We start from the raw sequence: 18,739 nt of genomic DNA on the forward strand, positions 1-18,739 counted from the left end.
CTTGCTCAGCTCTACCTATAAGAATAAAATGTAGACTCAGGACTGCTGACTCAGAGGGCAAATGCATTTACAACTTTGATAAATATTGCGGAATTGCCCTCCGTAGGGAATATAACACATTGAATTCCCACCGGCAACATACGAAGGTTTATTTTTCTTAAGGGAACCAAATAAAATACTTTTCTTATTGAAAACAAAAACATAGTCCTCATGGAGGACTGGGAAATACAATCACAGAGCAGAAAGTAAAAATTACTCAGAATCAGAATGTGTGGAGACCTCCCAGATTTGCAATCTGGCATATTTCCCTCAAGTCTTGATTCATACCCTGCATACTGTTCCAGAACCCGATTTATTCACTCCACCAATATTTTGTGAACAGCGTTGTCTCATGTCTGTAAATATTTTTTCATTATACCTTCAGAGCGACAACGGAACAGAGATATTAATTAAGCAATGGACCCGGGTTGAAATCTCGGCTCCATTGCTGTCTATCTGTGCAATGTTGGGCAAATTATGTAAGTATTCCAGGCTTCAATTTCTTCTTTGTGAAATGAGGATCATAAAAGCACCTACCTGTAGAATTATTGTGAGAGTTGAGTGCATCAGAACACATGAAACGAGCAAACAAAGCTTGGCACAGTAAACACTATAAATGTGGCCAGGCGCGGTGGCCCACGCCTGTAATCCCAGCACTTTGGGAGGCCCAGGTAGGTAGATCACCTGAGATCAGGAGTTTGAGATCAGCCTGGCCAACATGGTGAAACCCCATCTCCACTAAAAATACAAAAATTCCCAGGCGTAGTGGTGGGCGCCTGTAATCTCATATACTGTGGAGGCTGAGGCAGGAAAATCGCTTGAACCCGGGAGGCAGAGGTTGCAGTGAGCCAAGGTTGCACCATGCACTCCAGCCTGGGTAACAAGAGCAAGACTCCATCTAAACACACACACACACACACACACACACCCATCCACCCCCCCCCACACACAATAAATGTTAGCCGATGCTGCATCATTTTTGACTGCCTGGTGTTTCCTTGGATGGACACGCCATAGTTTGTTGGATAAATTCCTTGTCGCTAGACATTTAGGTTATTTCTGTGTTTTCGGCACTACTTCGATGATGCAGCCTGGTGGATATAGCTTTATCCCGATCCCTTGTTTACCTCTGCTGAGGGAGGTGAGGGGACAAGTGTGGCCCGTCCCTCATGGCTGCTCAGGGTCTACCTTGATGTGCTCCTTTGGAACTCTCTGGAGTTGGTTTTCACACCCCTTTTCCTCTGGATTTTCCTTCCTTCCTGCAGGCTCGAGAGGCAGGGTCTGGGCTTTCTGGTGCCTCTCTCAGCCCTACCACCTGTGTCAACTGGGTCGCTTCTCTTGTCTAAGAGAAGGCCAGAGCCTTAAAGCCATCAGTCTACCAATGAATGGATTTTACACATGTGGTCCAGCCATACAATGGAATATTATTCAGCAGTAAACAGGAATGAAGTCCTGATGCATGCTATGACATGGATGAAGTTTGACAATATTATGCCAAGTGGAAGAATACAAAAGAGCAAAAATGAAACACAAAAAGACCAGATCTTGTAGGATTCCATTCATATGAAATGCCCGCAATAGGCGAATACGTAGAGATAGAAAGTAGGTTAGGGTTGCCAAGGGCTAGGTGGAGGGGAAATGGGCAGTGACTGCTCATCACTACAGGGTTGCTTTTTTTTTCTTTTTTTTCTTCTTCTTTTTTTTTTTTTGTTTGAGATGGCGCCCCATTCTGTCACCCAGGCTGGAGTACAGTGGCGTCATCTCAGCTTACTGCAACCTCCACCTCCCGGGTTCAAGAGATTCTCCTGCCTCAGCCTCCTGAGTAGCTGGGATTACAGGTGCGTACCACCACGCCTGGCTAATTTTTTGTGTTTTTAGTAGAAATGGGGTTTCTCCATGTTAGCCAGGATGGTCTCAATCTCCTGACCTCGTGATCCACCAGCCTCGGTCTCCCAACGTGCTGGGATTACAGGCGTGAGCCACCGTGCCTGGCCACTACAGGGTTTCTTTATGGGGGGATGGAATGTTCTGGAATCTGATGGTAATGGTTGTACAACCTTGTGAATATACTAACCCCCCACTGAATTATTTACTTCCAAGGGGTCAATTTTATCTAATAAATAAATAGCAAAAGGCAACTGAGTAGACCTAGGGTTGGGGGGACATGAGGAGCCACCACTGGTTTGTCACCCAGCAGAATAAAGTTTAAAGCTATGGCCTGCGAGGCCCTTTGCAAACCTTGCTGCTCATTAAAACCACCTGTGAAGCTTAAAAAAAATCTCAGTTTCCAGGATGCTCCCAGACCAAGTAAACTTAGTGAATCCAAAGGGCATCCAGGGCTGGGAGCTAGCCCCCGCATGGTCTTAAAACAACAACAAAACAAATAAAACTAAATATCTGGCCTGAATGGGGAGGACCCCAAGGCCCAGAGAGGTGAGTGCATTTGCTTAGTAAATCATGGGCGGCCCCATTGTTACTGGAAAGGGGTCCCGATCCAGACCCCAAGAAAGGCTTTTTGGGCCTCGTGCAAGAAAGAATTCGGGGTGAGTTCATACGGTAAAGTGAAGGCAAGTTTATTAAGTAAGCAAATAAAGTATGGTTACTCCATAGGCAGAGCAGTCCTGAGGGCTGCTGGTTAGCTATTTTTTTGGTTATTTCTTGCTTATATGCTAAACAAGGGTGGGTTATTCATGAGTTTTCCCGGAAAGGGGTGGGCAATTCCTGGAACTGAGGGTTCCTCCCACTTTTAGACCATATAGGGTAACTTCCTGATGTTGCCATGGCATTTGTAAACCGTGATGGCGCTGGTGGGAGTGTCTTTTAGTATGCTAATGCATTATAATTAGCATATAGTGAGCAATGAGGATGACCAGAGGTCACTTTCGTCGCCATCTTGGTTTTGGTGGGAGTTGGCTGGCTTCTTTACTGCCTCTTGTTTTATCAGCAAGGTCTTTGTGACCTGTACCGTGTGCCGACCTAGCTCATCCTATGACTAAGAATGCCTCACCTCCTGGGAATGAAGCCCAGTGGGTCTCAGCCTCATTTTACACAGCCCCTATTCAAGATGGAGTTGCTCTGGTTCAAACACCTCTGACACTGCTAGGCAGACTCATTACTTTGTGCACCAAAGCTTGGGCTCTGGAACCACGTGGGCCTGGGTTCAAATTCCAAATCTATCACTTTAACCTAATTGCCTAAACCTCTCTGGGCATCAGCTTCCTCATCCAGGTGAATAGTACCTGCTCTTCAGGGATCAGATGAGGCACCACATGCAAAGGGCTTCTCCTAGTGTCTGGCACATCATGAACCTTGTTTTAAGCATTTTATTAGCAATTTCTACTGCTTGGAGGGGAGTAAGGGGGCATGACTCTGACCCAATTTACCTGCCCCCACCATCTTTTTGAGAGAGGGCCTCACTCTGTCACCCAGGCTGGAGTTCAGTGACAGGATCCTAGCTCACTGTAGCCTCAGAACTCCTGGGCTCAGGCAATTCTACCGCCTCAGCCTCCTACATGTGGGTGCCACTACACCCAGCTAATTTTTTAATTTTAATTTTTTGTAGAGATGGGGTCTCACTATGTTGCCCAGGCTGGTCTTGAACTCCTGGAATCAATCCATCCTCCTACCTTGGCCTCCCAAAGTGCTGGGATTGCAGGTATAAGCCACTGCACTTGGCTTCAATTTACTTGTCCTTTTATACCTTCAATAATCATAAGAATTTTTGAGCTCTTGACTATTCCAGGTACTCTACAGGGTGCCACCCCCATAAGGCCAACACGGGGAGCAAGGTATGGGAAAATGGGTGTCTTGCTCTAGGTCCCCCGATTGAACCCTGAGTTCTCTTCTATATGGATGTATACAGGGGTGGGAGGTAGGAATAGGGCGGCCCAGCCTCTGTAACTCTCCCGGTGGTAGCTTCTCTGGGGTGGGAATCACTTCCTTTCTTTGTCCATAACACCAAGCATAAACCCTGGCACCTTAAAAGGAGCTCAAGCAGCCGAGTGCGGTGGCTCATGCCTGTAATCCCAGCACTTTGGGAGGCCGAGGCGGGTGGATCACTTGAGGCCAGGAGTTTGAGACCAGCCTGGCCCAACGTGGCAAAAACCCGTCTCTACTAAAAATACAATAATTAGCCGGGCGTCGTGGGGCACATCTGTAATCCCAGCTACTCAGGAGACTGAGGCAGGAGAATCGCTTGAACTCTGGAGGCAGAGGCTGTGTTGAGCTGAGACTGTGCCACTGCACTCCAGCCTGGGCGAGAGTGAGATCCTGTCTCAAAAAATAAAAATAAAATAAAAAGGAGCTCAAGCAATGTTTGCGGAGCTCTGCCAGGGCTGTAGAGCAGCTCCGCTGCTGGCGAGAGGTCACGCGGTGCAGCTGCAGTCCTCCGTGTGGCCACGAGGGGTCTCCACGCTCCACCGAATGGCTGGAGGGTCTCTCCTAAGGCTCCGCGGCAGGCCATGGCTAACCCGCAGCCCCTGGACACTGAGCACGAGGGTAACAGGGTGGGACGCCAGGCTCTGGCCTCCCAGGGTGCCATTCGTCCTCCCTGCTGTCCTCCTCTGGGGTCAGGTTACAGATCACCATGAGGTCCTGCCTCAGGCTGTCATAGCCTGTCAGGGGCTGGGGGCCTGCTTCATGAGGGCTGAACACCTACTGTGTGCTCCTTCTGCCTGCTCTGAGGCTGTCGTGGCCTTTAAGAGGCTGGCGGTGTGCTTCACTACTGTGTGCTCTTTCTGCCTGCTCCTTTTCTTTAAACCCCACTGCCACAACCGTGGAAGCAGGTGTTGTTTTATTTTCTTTTTTTTTCTTTCTTCCTTTCTTTTTTTTTTTTTTTTTTAAATAAGCCTTTATTTCCTTGTTTTGCAAATAAAGCTGGCTAAGTTGGTTGCTTTTTGGTGATTAGTCGAAGAGACCAAATCCCGTATCCTCATCCAACTCCTCCAACTCTTCCTTGGCTTCAACCTTAGCTGAGGCTGCAGCAGCAGCAGCAGCAGGAGCAGCCGTGGTGGCAGCGGCCACAGGGAGAGCAGCCACAAAGGCAGATGGATCAGCCAAGAAGGCCTTGACCTTTTCAGCAAGCAGGAAGGTGTCATCAGTCTCCACAGACAAGGCCAGGACTCCTTTGTACCCGTCGATGATAGAATGGGGCACTGATGCAACAGTTGGGTACCCGATCTGCAGACAAACACTGGCAATATTGCGGACACACTCCAGGAAGCGAGAATGTGGTTTCCTCTGTGATGTCAAGCACTTCAGGATTGCAGATACCGCCATTGTCAAACACCTGCTGGATGACCAGCCCAAAGGAGAAGGGGGAGATGTTGAGCATGGTCAGCAGCTTAGCTTCACTGGCTCCCACTTTGTCTCCCGTCTTGATCAGCTGCACATCACTCAGGATTTCAATGGTGCCCCTGGAGATTTTAGTGGTGATACCTAAAGCCTGGAAAAAGGAGGTTTTCTCGGGCCCCAGACCAGTATTCTGGGCTGGCACAGTGACTTCACATGGGGTAATGGCACCAGCATGGGTGGCAGCTGGTACCTTACTGGCCAGTAGCATGTCTGTGATCTCAGTGAGGTCCTCCTCGGTGAACACAAAGCCCACATTCCCCTGGAAACGAGGCAGCAGTTTCTCCAGAGCTGGGCTGTTTTCCAGGTGCCCTCGGACGGCCTTGCACATCATGGCGTTCTTGCCCATCAGCACCACGGCCTTCCCACGGAGGGACATGCGGATCTGCTGCATCTGCTTGGAGCTCACATTGTCTGCTCCCACGACGAAACATTTCAGATAATCATCTAATAGCTGGATGATCTTAAGGAAGGGGTTGGGTTTCCAGGTTGCCCTGTCTTCCCTAGGCATCACGGCGGTGCGTCAGGGATTGCCACGCAGGGTTTAAAGACGATGTCGCCGGGCGCGGTGGCTCAAGCCTGTAATCCCAGCACTTTGGGAGGCCGAGACGGGCGGATCACGAGGTCGGGAGATCGAGACCATCCTGGCTAATATGGTGAAACCCTGTCTCTACTAAAAAAAAACAAACTAGCCGGGCGAGGTGGCGGGCGCCTGTAGTTCCAGCTACTCGGGAGGCTGAGGCAGGAGAATGGCATGAACCCGGGAGGCGGAGCTTGCAGTGAGCTGAGATCCGGCCACTGCACTCCAGCCTGGGCGACAGAGCGAGACTCCGTCTCAAAAAAAAAAAAAAAAAAAAAAAAAAGACGATGTCACTTCCACGAGGACGCCTGGAGAGAGGCAGGCGCTGTTTTCTATGCTGCCTGGGGAGTGAAGAGAGGTGGGGTTGGTGGGGTTGGGACTCCAACTCAATTCTGCCTCGTTTCAAAGCCTGTGTTCCTTTGGTGTCTCTCTACTCCTGTTAGCACCCCCAGGGCATCTCAGGCCTGGCTTCTGGACAAGCCGACTGGGCCTGAATCTCACACACCCAGTTGCTCACATAGTCACACCCACGCACACTGACACATACGTGGGCCCCACACCCCATCCACACCTGGAACCTCAGAGCTCAGCAGGGATTTGATACTCAGTTCTTCAAACCAGCTTCTCATCGAGGGGGTGGGCGGGGAGGAGTTATAAGAGCAATTGCTGTAATCCAATCGTCTCTGTTCTTCTTGTTTTCTTCTCTCAGAATATACTTTGCATTAAGGCCTTGTCTTCTTGGTTCCCATGAGAACGCTGTGCTTTTTCTTAAATGAAGGTTCGTTGATCGTTTTTTCCTGTTATTACAAAAGCAATTTGTGCCACTGCAAAAAAACACAGAGAAGCCAAGAGAACAAAAACTCCTCCCTCCACTCCTGCAGGGACAGCCCAGGCTGACAGGTGTGGCACTGTCCTCCCCACACCCCTCCTCCCCAGCACAGCCTCCTCCTGCCATGGAGCCCTGGCGTCCTCATGAGGCCTGAGCTGCTTCTTCCAGATGGGGCTCCCAGGCTGGGACTCAGAGGCTGGGTCTTCATCCTGCCCCATCACTGGGGCCCACGTGGTCTTGGCAGGTCCTCCCCATTTTGGGGTGGGAAGGGGATGATCTCAAAGGGTCTTCTGCCCTCACACTCAAGGATCCTGTTCTCTTATTCCAGACAGATGTATCTGGGGCTGGGCTGAGCAGCAGCTATTAGGAGTTCCTAATATGTTTAGTTCGAGGCGAGTCTTGAACTCCTAACCTCGTGATCTGCCTGCCTCGGCCTCCCAAAGTGTGAGGATTATAGGCAAAAGTCCCCGCACCCGGCCTGCTCCTGGGCATCCTAAGCTGCAGGTGTGGCTCCAAGGACTCTGGTTCATCAGTGCTGGTTTCATTCATTTATTTATTGAGACAGGGTCTCACTCTGTCATGCAGGCTAGAGTACAGTAGCACCATCACAGCTCACTGCAGCCTCAACCATCCAGACTCAGGCTGTCCTCCCACCTCAGCCTCCCAAGTAGCTGGGACCACAAGTACACACCACTACGCCTGGCTAATTTTTATATCTTTTGTAGAGACGAGGTCTTGCTGCGTTGCCCAGACTGGTCTTGAACCCCTAGACTCAAAAGATCCTCCGGCCTCAGCCTCCCACAGGGCGGGGATTACTCAGCCCCCAGTGCTGGTTATTGCTGAGGTAGCCCAGACAGAGAAGGTTGATACCAGAGTGAGCCCAGGCAGCTGGAATTGGAGTGGACAGAACAGCAATAGGAGACCCTCACACACCCAGGCTGACTTGCTCAGCATCTCTGTCTCAGCTCCCACATCTGTAACATGGGGTAAAGCAGGGGTCCCCAAACTTTTTGGCATCAGGGACCTGTATAAGCAGTGCATAAGAACAGGAGCGGTGGCTTACACCTGTAATCCCAGCACTTTGGGAGGCCGAGGTGGGTGGATCAGCTGAGGTCAGGAGTTTGACACCAGCCTGACCAACACACAGAAACCCTGTCTCTACTAAAAAAAAAATACAAAATTAGCCAGACATGGTGGCAAGCACCTGTAATCCCAGCTTCTCAGGAGGCTGAGGCAGGAGAATTGCTTGAACCCAGGAAGCGGCAGTTGCCGTGAGCCGAGATCGCGTCATTGCACTCCAGCCTGGGCACCAAGAGCGAAACTCTGCCTCAAAAAAAAAAAAAAAAAAAAAAAAAGAGTGCATAATGTAGATCCCTCACATGTGCAGTTCACAGTAGGGTTCATGCACCTGAGAATCTACTGCTGCTGCTGATCTAACAGGAGGCGGCACTCAGGCAGTAATGAGAGTGATGGGGAGTGGCTGTAAATACAGATGAAGCGTCTCTCACTTGCCCCCCGCTCACCCCATGATGTGTGGCCCAGTTCCTAACAGGCCACAGACCAGTACCAGTCCACAACCTGGGAGCTGGGGGCCCCTGGGATAAAGAAACCAGCCCAGCAGTTAAGAATTTGAGGTTTGGGAATATACCATCCTGAGTTCAAGCCCCAGGCCCAGCACTTAACAGCCATATGACCCTAGGCAGATTGCAAAACTGAACTTCAGTGTCCTCCATAAAAACAGCAAAAATGGAGGCATTCTAGTTAAGGACTCAGGCCCAGCAGACCGACAAGAGTTCAAATCCCACCTTGAGCACTTATGAATTATGGGAACTTGTACAAGTTATTTTACTTTTCTGAGCCTTGGTTTCCTTGTCTGCCAAATGCAGATAATCTTTGCAGCATCCTCATGGGGTTTTGTGAGGACCAAATGACCTGGTGCCTGCGGAGTCCTTTGCTCAGTCCCTGGCATTTAGTAAGTGCCCAATAAGCTGTTGCGACTAGTGCAAACGGATGGGATTTGCTGGGACGTCACGAGAGCAGGTGCCCTGCCGGAAGGGTCTGTGGCAGGCCAAGCCGTGGAATCAGTAAGCCAAGCACAGGCCCATCTTCCCATAGCCAGGCGGCCCTGGGAATTGGTGGCTGAGGCCTGGGAGGGCCGCTTGTGACTGAGGTCCAGGGACTAAGCCACCAGGAGGCCGTTGACAGGTCCGTGGGGGCAGCTTCGTTTAATGGGAACTGAGGCAGTGGGATGAGAGAGACAAAACCAGGCTCGCATCAGCATGTGCTGCCTCCCAGCCTCTCAGCTACCTCTCCTCTCTGGGGTCAGGCCTCCCTCCCCCAACTCCCGCCAGATGCCACTCTGTAAACCCTGGAGCTGTGCTCCTACGCCACAATGCACCACGCACACGAATTCCCCGAGGAACTTCTTAATGCGCTGATTCGGATTCAGCCGTGGGGGTGGCCCGAGACCCTGCATTTCTAATCAGCTCCAAGGAATGCGAGGCCACGCTTTGAGTAGCAGCATCTAAAACATGATATAAATGTAGGTCATGAACATTAATAATAATGTGGGGTGTGGAGTTACTACCTGATCTGACTCTAGTAGACTTTGAGAGAAGCCTGTCTAGGAGAAAATTCTCCCCAGAGGTCAAAAGGAACCCCCCCCCGCCAGGTTCCGGGGGTGCTAGATCTGATTTTGCTCCTAAGAGCAAAGACACAGGCAGAGGGCACCTTTCAGCTGGAGCCAGGTGGACAGTGGTTCCCAAACTGCAGAACACACACCAGCTGCATCAGAAGTACTTGGCGATTCGTTTTTTGTTTGCTTGTTTGTTTGTTTTTTGAGATGGAGTCTCGGTCTGTCACCCAGGCTGGAATGCAGTGGCACGATCTTGGCTAACTGGAACCTCTGCGCCCGGCTAATTTTTGTATTTTTAGTAGAGATGGGGTTTAAACATGTTGGCCAGGCTGGTCTTGAACTCCTAACCTCAAGTGATCCGCCTGCCTCAGCCTCCCAAAGTGCTGGGATTACAGGCGTGAGCCACTGTGACGACCGAATTTTTTTAAAATACAGATTCTGAGTCACGAAAAGACAGATCCTGTATGACTCCCTTATATGAAATATCTAAAGCAGTCAAATCCATAGAAACAGAAGTAGAATGCTGGTTGCCCAGGGGCTGGTTGGGAGGGAGAATGGAAAACTGTTGTTTAATGGGTATGGAGTTTCAGATTTGCAAGATGAAAAAGTTCTGGAGGTCTGCTTTACAATGATGTGAATATACTTAACACTACTGAACTGTCTACTTAAAGATGGTTAAGATGATAAATTTTATGTTATATGTTCTTTTTTTTCCCCACCATAATGATAGACAAAGACTTGCTCTGTCGCCCAGGCTGGAGTGCAGTGACTCAGTGGCTCTCGACTCACTGCAGCCTCCGCCTCCCAGGTTCAAGCCTCAGCCTCCTGAGTAGCTGGGATTATAGGTGCATGCCACCACATCCGGCTAATTTTTGTATTTGTAGTAGAGACAGGGTTTCACCATTTTGGCCAGGCTGGTCTCGAACTCCAGGCCTCAGGTGATCTGCCTGCCTCAGCCTCCCAAAGTGCTGGATTATAGGCGTGAGCCACCATGCCCAGCCTCATAATGATAATTTTTTAAAAAAAACAGATTCTGGGCTAGGCGCCGTGGCTCACACCTGTGATCCCAGCACTTTGGGAGTCCGAGGCAGGCGAATTACCAGGTCAGGAGTTCGAGACCAGCCTGGCCAACATGGTGAAATCCCATCTCTACTAAAAATACAAAAAATTAGCTGGGCATAGTGGCAGATACCTGGAATCCCAGCTACTCGGGAGGATGAGGCAGAAGAATCACTTGAACCCAGGATGCAGAGGTTGCAGTGAGCCACTGCACTCCAGCCTGGGGGACAGAGTGAGACTCCGTCTAAAAAAAAAAAACAAACAAAAAACAAAACAAGAAAAAACAGATTCTGGCTCTAGCCCCTGAGATCCCATTTAAGTGCATCTTGAGTAGAGCCCAGAAACCTATTTTTTAAAATCTGCCTAGGGAATTTGGGTGCACAGCCAGGCTTGGGGACCACTGGCTAGGGGGAAGCTTTCCCCCGAACATCTCTGGAATCTTTCCACCTCTCCCACCTCCACCTCCACCTCCGTCTCCACGGCTGCGACTCCATTCTGGACAATGACAGAAGCCCTCTCGCCCTCTCCCTGCCTCCGTCCTCTCCCTGCCTCCGTCTGCCACGCGGCTGCCCCGGTGATCTTTCAAAGCACAAATTCGATCCTGTTGCGCAGCTCCTTTAAAAGTGTTCCAATGCCTCCCGTTGCCCTCGGTACAAAATAGAAAAAAGCACAACCTTCTCAGCAGAGTCAAGTCAGGGATTCAGCTGTGCACATGGAGTATTACAGCAGGAAGCCTTTGGAGCAGCAGAGGTCCGTGCAAGGGCCCCGGGAGCACCGGGGGCGGGGGCACAGATGAATTCTGCCAGGAAGAGAGAGGTGGTGGGAAGGCTACCCAGAGAAAGAGGCATTGAGCTGGGCCTTGCGAGTGAGCTGGCGTTTGTCAGGAGAGTAGGGTGAAGGCAAAAGGCGGTGGCAGCAGGGGGATTCCAGGCAAGGGGGATAGCATCTGCAAAGCCAAGGAGGTGTTGGGGAGTATGTCCCCCTCAGTGCAGGCAGGGGCTGGGTGAGCTGGGAGAAGAGGGAAAGGTGAGGGTGGGAAGAGGTAGTGAGCAGACAGACTGTGAAAGTCCAGTTCAGCTGGGAAGCAGGGAGGGGGTGAGCCTCTCCATCGCCTCCCAGAGCCGTCCTGCCAGGGGCAGGTTACCAGCTTCAGGCCCTTGTCCTCACTCCCCGCCCCCGCCCCACCTCCCCACTGGTTGGTGGGGGCCTTGGGCAAGGCGATCGGGTCAGGACGGGAACATGTTCCTTGTCTGCTCCCCCAGGGGCCCTATGGCTTCCACTATCACTCAGTTCATACCCTTGGCTCTCTGCCTTCCTCTCTCAGGGCCTGCCTGGACGCTTCTCCTTTCCCCTCACCCGTGTGCGTGTGTGTGTGTGTGTGTGTGTGTGTGTGTGTGTGTGTGTGTGTGGTGGTGTTGTTGTTGTCGTTGTTGTGTGAGTCCTGAAGGTCGTGTGGTCACCCAGTCTCCGTCTTTGACTGTCTAAAACTGGTATGGCACAGTGTGCCTGTGTTTATGAACACATCCCTCCTGCCCGAGGGTTCCCAGCCCCAGGGTCAAGCCTCCCCGGGCCTTTCAAGGCTGTCAGAGGTGATTCTAGGGGCTACAGCAATAGAGACGCAGCCAGAGGGAGCAGGAGAGCTCCAGCCCACAATTCCAGGGGCCCCACGGCCAGCCACTTCCAGAGGAACACATGGCCTAAGTGAAAACAGAGAGCCCGCAGCACAGCCACAGCACCTGACGTGGCTGAATTCCCCTGCTGCCCCGCTCAGCGCCCAGCACCAGCCCGACACCACCGTAGAGGAACTCGGGCGCTGCATGCATTTCAGAAAGGGCCCCTTCGCCACAGTTAGAGCGCAAATAAATGGGTCTTCTGGGGCTGGGGCTGGGGCTGGGGCTGGGATTCCCTTTGCAGCCCCCTTCCCCACTGTGGAGGCCTCTTTCCTCCCCACACCTTCAACCCTGCAATTCCTCATCTGAAGCAGAAACAAGGTTCCACCCAGGCCATGGGGCCTGGCCATGCAGGTCAACCCTGGGTTCTGGTGGAGGACCCAAAGTCTCCCTGCTGAGGACCAACATCCAGTGGCCCCAGCTGCAGTGACATCAGACAAGGGGCTCACACAAGGCTTCTGTCTTCCAGGAAGGAGATGGGAACAGAGATCTCCCTGCAAAGGCTGGAAAAGAAATCACGTCCCAGAATTGTTGGCAGAAGGTTAATTGGATGCATTTGTAAGCTTATTCCTGGGACAGGCGTGTTAATAGCACTAAAACATCTGAAAACTTCCAGAGCCACACGGAGGAGTTAATAGGCCTGGAGAGTCCAAGGTCACATTGAGGCACCTCCCAGGAGTGGAAAGAGCAGTGGACCAGGAGTCTGACAGCCTGAACCCTTGACTCCTCACCACAGCTCGCTGTGGTCCCCAGGCAAGCCCCAGCCTCTCTAGACCTGGAAAACATTAGTGTGGAAGGCAGGTCGCCTAGGTCACCCGATGGAAGTCTCACTGTGGTCTTATATGATGATGTTATCATTATTTTTGTTTTGTGGAAGAGGAAACTGAGATTCCTCAAATGAGGTGGAATTTGCCACTGCTGGTGCTGGGGTCAGTACTGGAGCCTGACTGCAGGCCAAGGGCTGAAATCACAGGGCTGTCCCAAAGGCTAGCCAGGGAGACGTTCCCTTGGTGTCCACTGGGAGGCGCCCTAGACTGCGTCTCCTAGTTGGCACCAGTACCTGCATCCCTCAGCCAGAGTGGTCTCCCCTGGGTGATCTCTGGGTAAGGTGGGACTGGGGGCTGCCAGCTCCTGGGGCAAGGTCAGGAGGCTTCCTGGTCCTCCCTCCTCATTCTCGCCACCCCCATGAAGGAGCCTCCTGCCCTCACTTTCCAAGGGCAAGGGAGGGAAGAGTGAGGTTTCAAACCCATGAGGACGTGGGGCCCACTAGTTCCCTTCCTCAGGCCCTTGGGGAGCCCATGTATCAGATTGGAGTCAGCTACAAATGTCAGAGGTTCAGAGAGGGTTAGTCACTTGCCCAAGGTCACATAGTCAGGTCCATCTGATTCTGAACACCTAAACTTTGTCCTGATTTAGGCGAGGCTCAGGGCAGATGTGATGGAATTCCGCCGGTCACATGGCCCACAGCAGGCAAGAAGGTGCTGGTCAGCTGGGCCTGCAAGTCCCACTGGTGGCAAAAGGGCTGAGTCTTGTAGAGGGGGTTCCTACAGTTACTTGAGGGTCCAGGGCTGGGTGCAGGTAGTCAGGACCGGGTGTTGGGGCTCGTGAAAGGGCAGGAGGAGGTATTTAGCCAGCGGATGTCCTTGGCATCAGGATCGGTGTCTGTATGTGAAAGTGGGCGTGTAAGTGGGGGATGGGGTGGAGACAGAGGGCTGTGGCTCAGGCCCAAGACCCCAGGTCATGCTCACTCAGAATTCAAGTTTGTCAGCTTGTTAGAAGAATGAGGACGGTGACAGCCGGGGATGTGGGGAGGAGAGAGGCCTTTGGAGATGGGAGTTGGGGAGGCTGTGATTGGGGGATGTCGAACAATGGCTTGAGGAGGTCGAAGGATTCAGCTTCCCGAGTGTTCCGAGTTGGTCTGGAGCTGACTGGGACCGGCTGGGCTGAGGGAGGGGAGGTGACAATGACATTGAGTATGGGGACACAGGGCTCTTCTCGCCCTGCTGGGCTTTCTGGAGGGTGGAGGACAACAGGAGGGAAGCCAAGCGTCCCGGGACAGAGCTTTGCAAAGTTACAGCCGGCTCCTGCCCTCTCTACCCAACTCTTGCAACAGGGACCCTCCCCTAGAGCAAGCCTGACCCTACTCAGACCCCTACCAACATAGAGACCACCTAACCCAACCCATTACTCAGGTCACCTCACCACAGCAGAGGCAGGAGCAGGCCCAGGGTTGGAGACAAGCCCATCCCCAGGCCCCAGGGCTCACAGCAAAGCCAAGGAGACAAGCAGCCACCAGGTGCACCAGATTAAGGCTGTCCAGGTAGGGGACTCCATTTCCCAGTAGACACATGTAGCCAGGGAGACTATAGGGCTAGAGGAGCCGTCCTGGAAAATCCCAGCCCTTCCCTAGCAGGTCACAGAACCGGCTCTCCCAGCTGAGGCCCTTCCCTCCCAGCAACGTGTCCAGGGGCACCTGACTTGAACTATAAATAGAGGATGACGGAAGGCTCCGGAAGCCCAAGGGAGGGCAGGAGAAAGGGATTCTGATTCTCCCCCAGCAAGGCCCTGCAAGGTTGCACTGACAGAGCAATGCCTCAGCACTGGGTCTTCGAGGTTGGATAGGACTGCCCCTGGCATCGGAGGTCCGGGAGGGCCATTCAGGCAGAGGGAACAGTCTGGGGAGGCAAGGAATGGAGCAGGCAGGTGGCTCCAAGAGGCCGGACGCAGGCTGCACAGGGCTGTGGCAGTTCCTGAGACCCAGTGGTCAAGGGCTGTGAATGTCAGGCTAAGGGCTTTGTTCTGGAGGCCTGAATCTTGCTCTTAAAGTAAGAGGAGTTAAGAGAAACTCAACTTAAGTTGAGGAGTTAAGAGTAACACACAAGGCCGGGCACAGTGACTCATGGCTATAATCCCACACTTTGGGAGGTTGAGGCAGGTGGTCACTTGAGGTCAGGAGTTCGAGACCAGCCTGGCCAACATGGTGAAACCCTGTCTCTACTAAAAATAGAAAAATTAGATGGGCATGGTGGCGCACACCTGTAATCCCAGCTACTCAGGAGGCTGACGCAAGAGAATTGCTTGAATCTGGGGGGCAGAGGTTGCAGTGAGCTGAGATTATGCCACTGCACTCTAGCCTGGGCAACAGAACAAGACCCCATCTCAAAAAATAAAAAAAAAAAAAAGTAACACACAAGAACATGTAACATACAAGAACAAGGTCACCTGGAGCAGAGTACCAGAAAGTACATGGCCATCTTTCCCACGTGGAATGGAGAAATACCAAGGTGTGCCAGAGACTGCTAACTATTCCCCAACATCTGTTCTCTGTCTTCTTTGCCACGGAACCCCGGTTTTTTGCTGGGCAAACAACCCCCTGAAATATAAGCTATATTTCCCAGCCTCCCTTATAGCCAGGTATGGCCATGTGTGTAAGTTATAAGAAGAAGTGCCATTCAGAGGCAGGAGGTTGCACCCTGTTACCTCTTCTCCTTTTCTGCTGGAAAGGAATATGCATGTGATTGCTCGAGGAGAAGCAGCTATCTTGGATCATGAGGTAGAAGCCCCATGTTAAGGATGACCAAGCCACAAGAAGGAATTGATCTGAGTTTCTGATGTTTGTGGAGCTGCCACACCAGCCCTGGACCAGAACCTCCAAATATTGTTTACTCAAGAGAAAAATAAACTTCTATATTATAGTTTACCACATAATTTCTTAAGTTTTCCTTCAGATGAACATAACCTAAGCACATACAGGTAAGGAATTAACCTGGAGAGCTCTTATACCACTGAAATAAATTCACAAACTAGACAAAAAAAGAAAAACCCCAGGGGCATTTTATATATCTTTTTTTTTTTTTTTGAGATGGAGTCTCGCTCTGTTGCCCAGGCTGGAGTACAGTGGCATGATCTCGGGTCACTCCAACCTCCGCCTCCCGGGTTCAAGTGATTCTCCGGCCTCAGCCTCCCGAGTAGCTGGGACTACAGGCACCCACCACCATGCCTGGCTAATTTTTTGTATTTTTAGTAGAGATGGGATTTCACTGTGTAAGCCAGGCTGGTCTCAATTTCCTGACCTTGTGATCCGCCCTCCTCAGCCTCCCAAAGTGCTAGGATTACAGGCGTGAGCCACCGCACCCAGCCTTACCTCTTAAATAGTGAGAGGTATGCTCTGATTACATTCCAGATATCGTCTCTCATGAACTCTCTGCAGAACCTTCCTTCCAGGTGTAGGGATGGAAAAGGTGTGATACCTCTTCTCACCCATCATAAGGGTCACGGCCAACACTCCTATACTAAAAGACAGAGAGAAGTTAACAAGAGAAGAGCATAACAAATGTATTGAATCAAAATTTTACATGACACGGGGGCCTTCGGAAATGAAGACCTAGGCCGGGCGTGGTGGTTCACGCCTATAATCCCAGCACTGTGGGAGGCCGAGGTGGGTGGATCACTTGAGGTCAGAAGTTCAAGATCAGCCTGGCCAACATGGTGAAACTGTGTCTCTACTAAAAACACAAAAAATTACACAGGCATGGTGGTACGCACTTCCAGTTCCAGCTACCCGAGAGGCTTGAGACATTAGAATTGCTTGAACTCGGGAGGTGGAGGTTGCAGTGAGCTGAGATCATGCTATCGCACTTCAGCCTGGGCAAGAGAGCAAGACTGTATCTCAAAACAAACAAACCAAAAGAAAAAAAGAAAAGAAATGAATACCCAGAGAAAACTGTACAGTACCTTTTTATGCAAAGGTTCAATGCAGAATGGACAGTCATAGAGGAATGTGATTGGACCAACCAGGCACGGGCTCTATACCTGTAATCCCAGCACTTTGAGAGGCCAAGGTGGGTGGATTACTTGAGATCAGGAGTTCGAGATCAGCCTGGCCAACATGGTCAAACCCTGTCTCTACTAAAAATACAAAAATTATCTGTACTTGGTGGTGGGCACCTGTAATCCTAGCTATTTTAGAGGCTGAGGCACAAAAATCACTTGAACCCAGGAGTTGGAGGTTGCAGTCAGCTGAGATCTCACCCACTGCACTCCAGCCTGGGCAACAGAGTGAGATTCCATCTAAAAAAAACCCGTGATTGGAACAAAAGAGTGTGACTTAAGGGTAATAGGCCAAGGGAGGGAACTCAGCAATGACTGTGTGTTCACATTCTTCTTGGCCTGTCTGCCATATTCCTTATTTCTAGTATGGGGCAGGACCCTGCTAAGAGCAAGGGTCTTACGGCCTACTATCAGACCAAGTAGGCTCAGAGAATTTCCTTGTGACCAGCTCCTACACAGAAAGGCAGGGGAAGGTTAGAGTAATAGTTGTACTTTCTTTTCCTCCTTTTTCTTCTCCTTCTCCTTTTTCTTCTCCTTCTCCTTCTCCTTCTCCTTCTTCTTCTTCTTCCTTCTTCTTTTCTTGAAACGGAATCTTGCTCTGTCACCTGGTCTGGAGTGAAATGGCACGATCTTGGCTCACTGCAAACTCCACCTCCTGGGTTCAAGCAATTCTCTTGCCTCAGCCTCCCGAGTAGCTGGGACTGCAGGTGTGCACCACCATGCCTGGCTATTTTTGTATTTTTAGTGGAGACTGAGCTTCGCTATGTTGGCCAGGCTGGTCTCAAACTCCTAACCTCACGTCATCCACCCTCCTTGGCTTCCCAAACTGCTGGGATTACAGGCATGAGCCATCACACCCGGCCCCCAATATTTCTACTTTCTATGACCTCCCTTAGGTAAGAGGAATTCTCATTTCTATGGCTGCTTTGAGGGAGAAAAGGGGGACAGGTCAGAGAGAGAGATACTGCTTCCGGGGCTGCTTCTGAGACCTTCCAGTCTCCTTTAGCTCAAAGTACTCAGCATGCCACAGCACCATACTTTGGGATATCATTATCTGAGCCCCAATACAGGGAAGGAAGTTTCAGTAGGATGCTTGAAAATGAGCTGTCTTTGTTGCAGATGACATGCGACATCCTATGACAGCGTGATTCCCATGCCAGGCCCCCCATCCGGACAGGCCTGGTTTTCTGGACCCTGTGACTCAGGGCCCCGAGAGCCATGGGCTCACAGAGGTCCCAGAAACTTTATTTGACCCCTTTGGCATCCCTGGATGGCTCCTTTGTCTCCTTTTCCAAAACACATGGTTGTGTGGTCTTATCCCGGCCACAATAACTACATAAGAACAAGAAGCTGCCATTCACTGAAGACGCTACCGTGTGCCCCTACGAGATCAGCACCCTAGGAGCGGCCTGGACATGTGCCCTCTCCCCCTGGCTGGGACGGAAACAGAGGGGATGTGGCTCTTGGCTAAGGATTTAATGGAGCCCTTTTAGGGAACAGCCTTCTCCATGTGGAACTGAGGGAGCAGCTGTTAGGGGCCCAGGCACCACTCTGCATGGTCATGCCACTTACTGGATCCGGGGCCAGCAGTGTCAAGAACAGGAGGTGGCTGGGGCATGTTTCCCTCCACCTTATGGCTCAGGCTCTGCTGCTCTGTCTCTGAGTCTTCTGTTTGCCTTCAGGAGCGGCTTGTGGTGTTCCCAGGGTATGGGGGTCCCGCCTGTGGAGGGAGATCTGCAGGTGAGCTA

The 18,739-nt window shown here is 51.4% G+C and overlaps 1 pseudogene; it reads right to left on the reverse strand.

Moving 5' to 3' along the window:
• Positions 1–538: 538 nt before the first annotated feature.
• LOC107126514 (large ribosomal subunit protein uL10 pseudogene) overlaps positions 539–18,739 on the reverse strand; it is a 53,646-nt pseudogene continuing 35,445 nt past the window's right edge.

This window comes from Macaca fascicularis, chromosome 14 (genome assembly GCF_037993035.2).
Source record: "Macaca fascicularis isolate 582-1 chromosome 14, T2T-MFA8v1.1".
NCBI classification, from domain to species: Eukaryota; Metazoa; Chordata; class Mammalia; order Primates; family Cercopithecidae; genus Macaca; species Macaca fascicularis.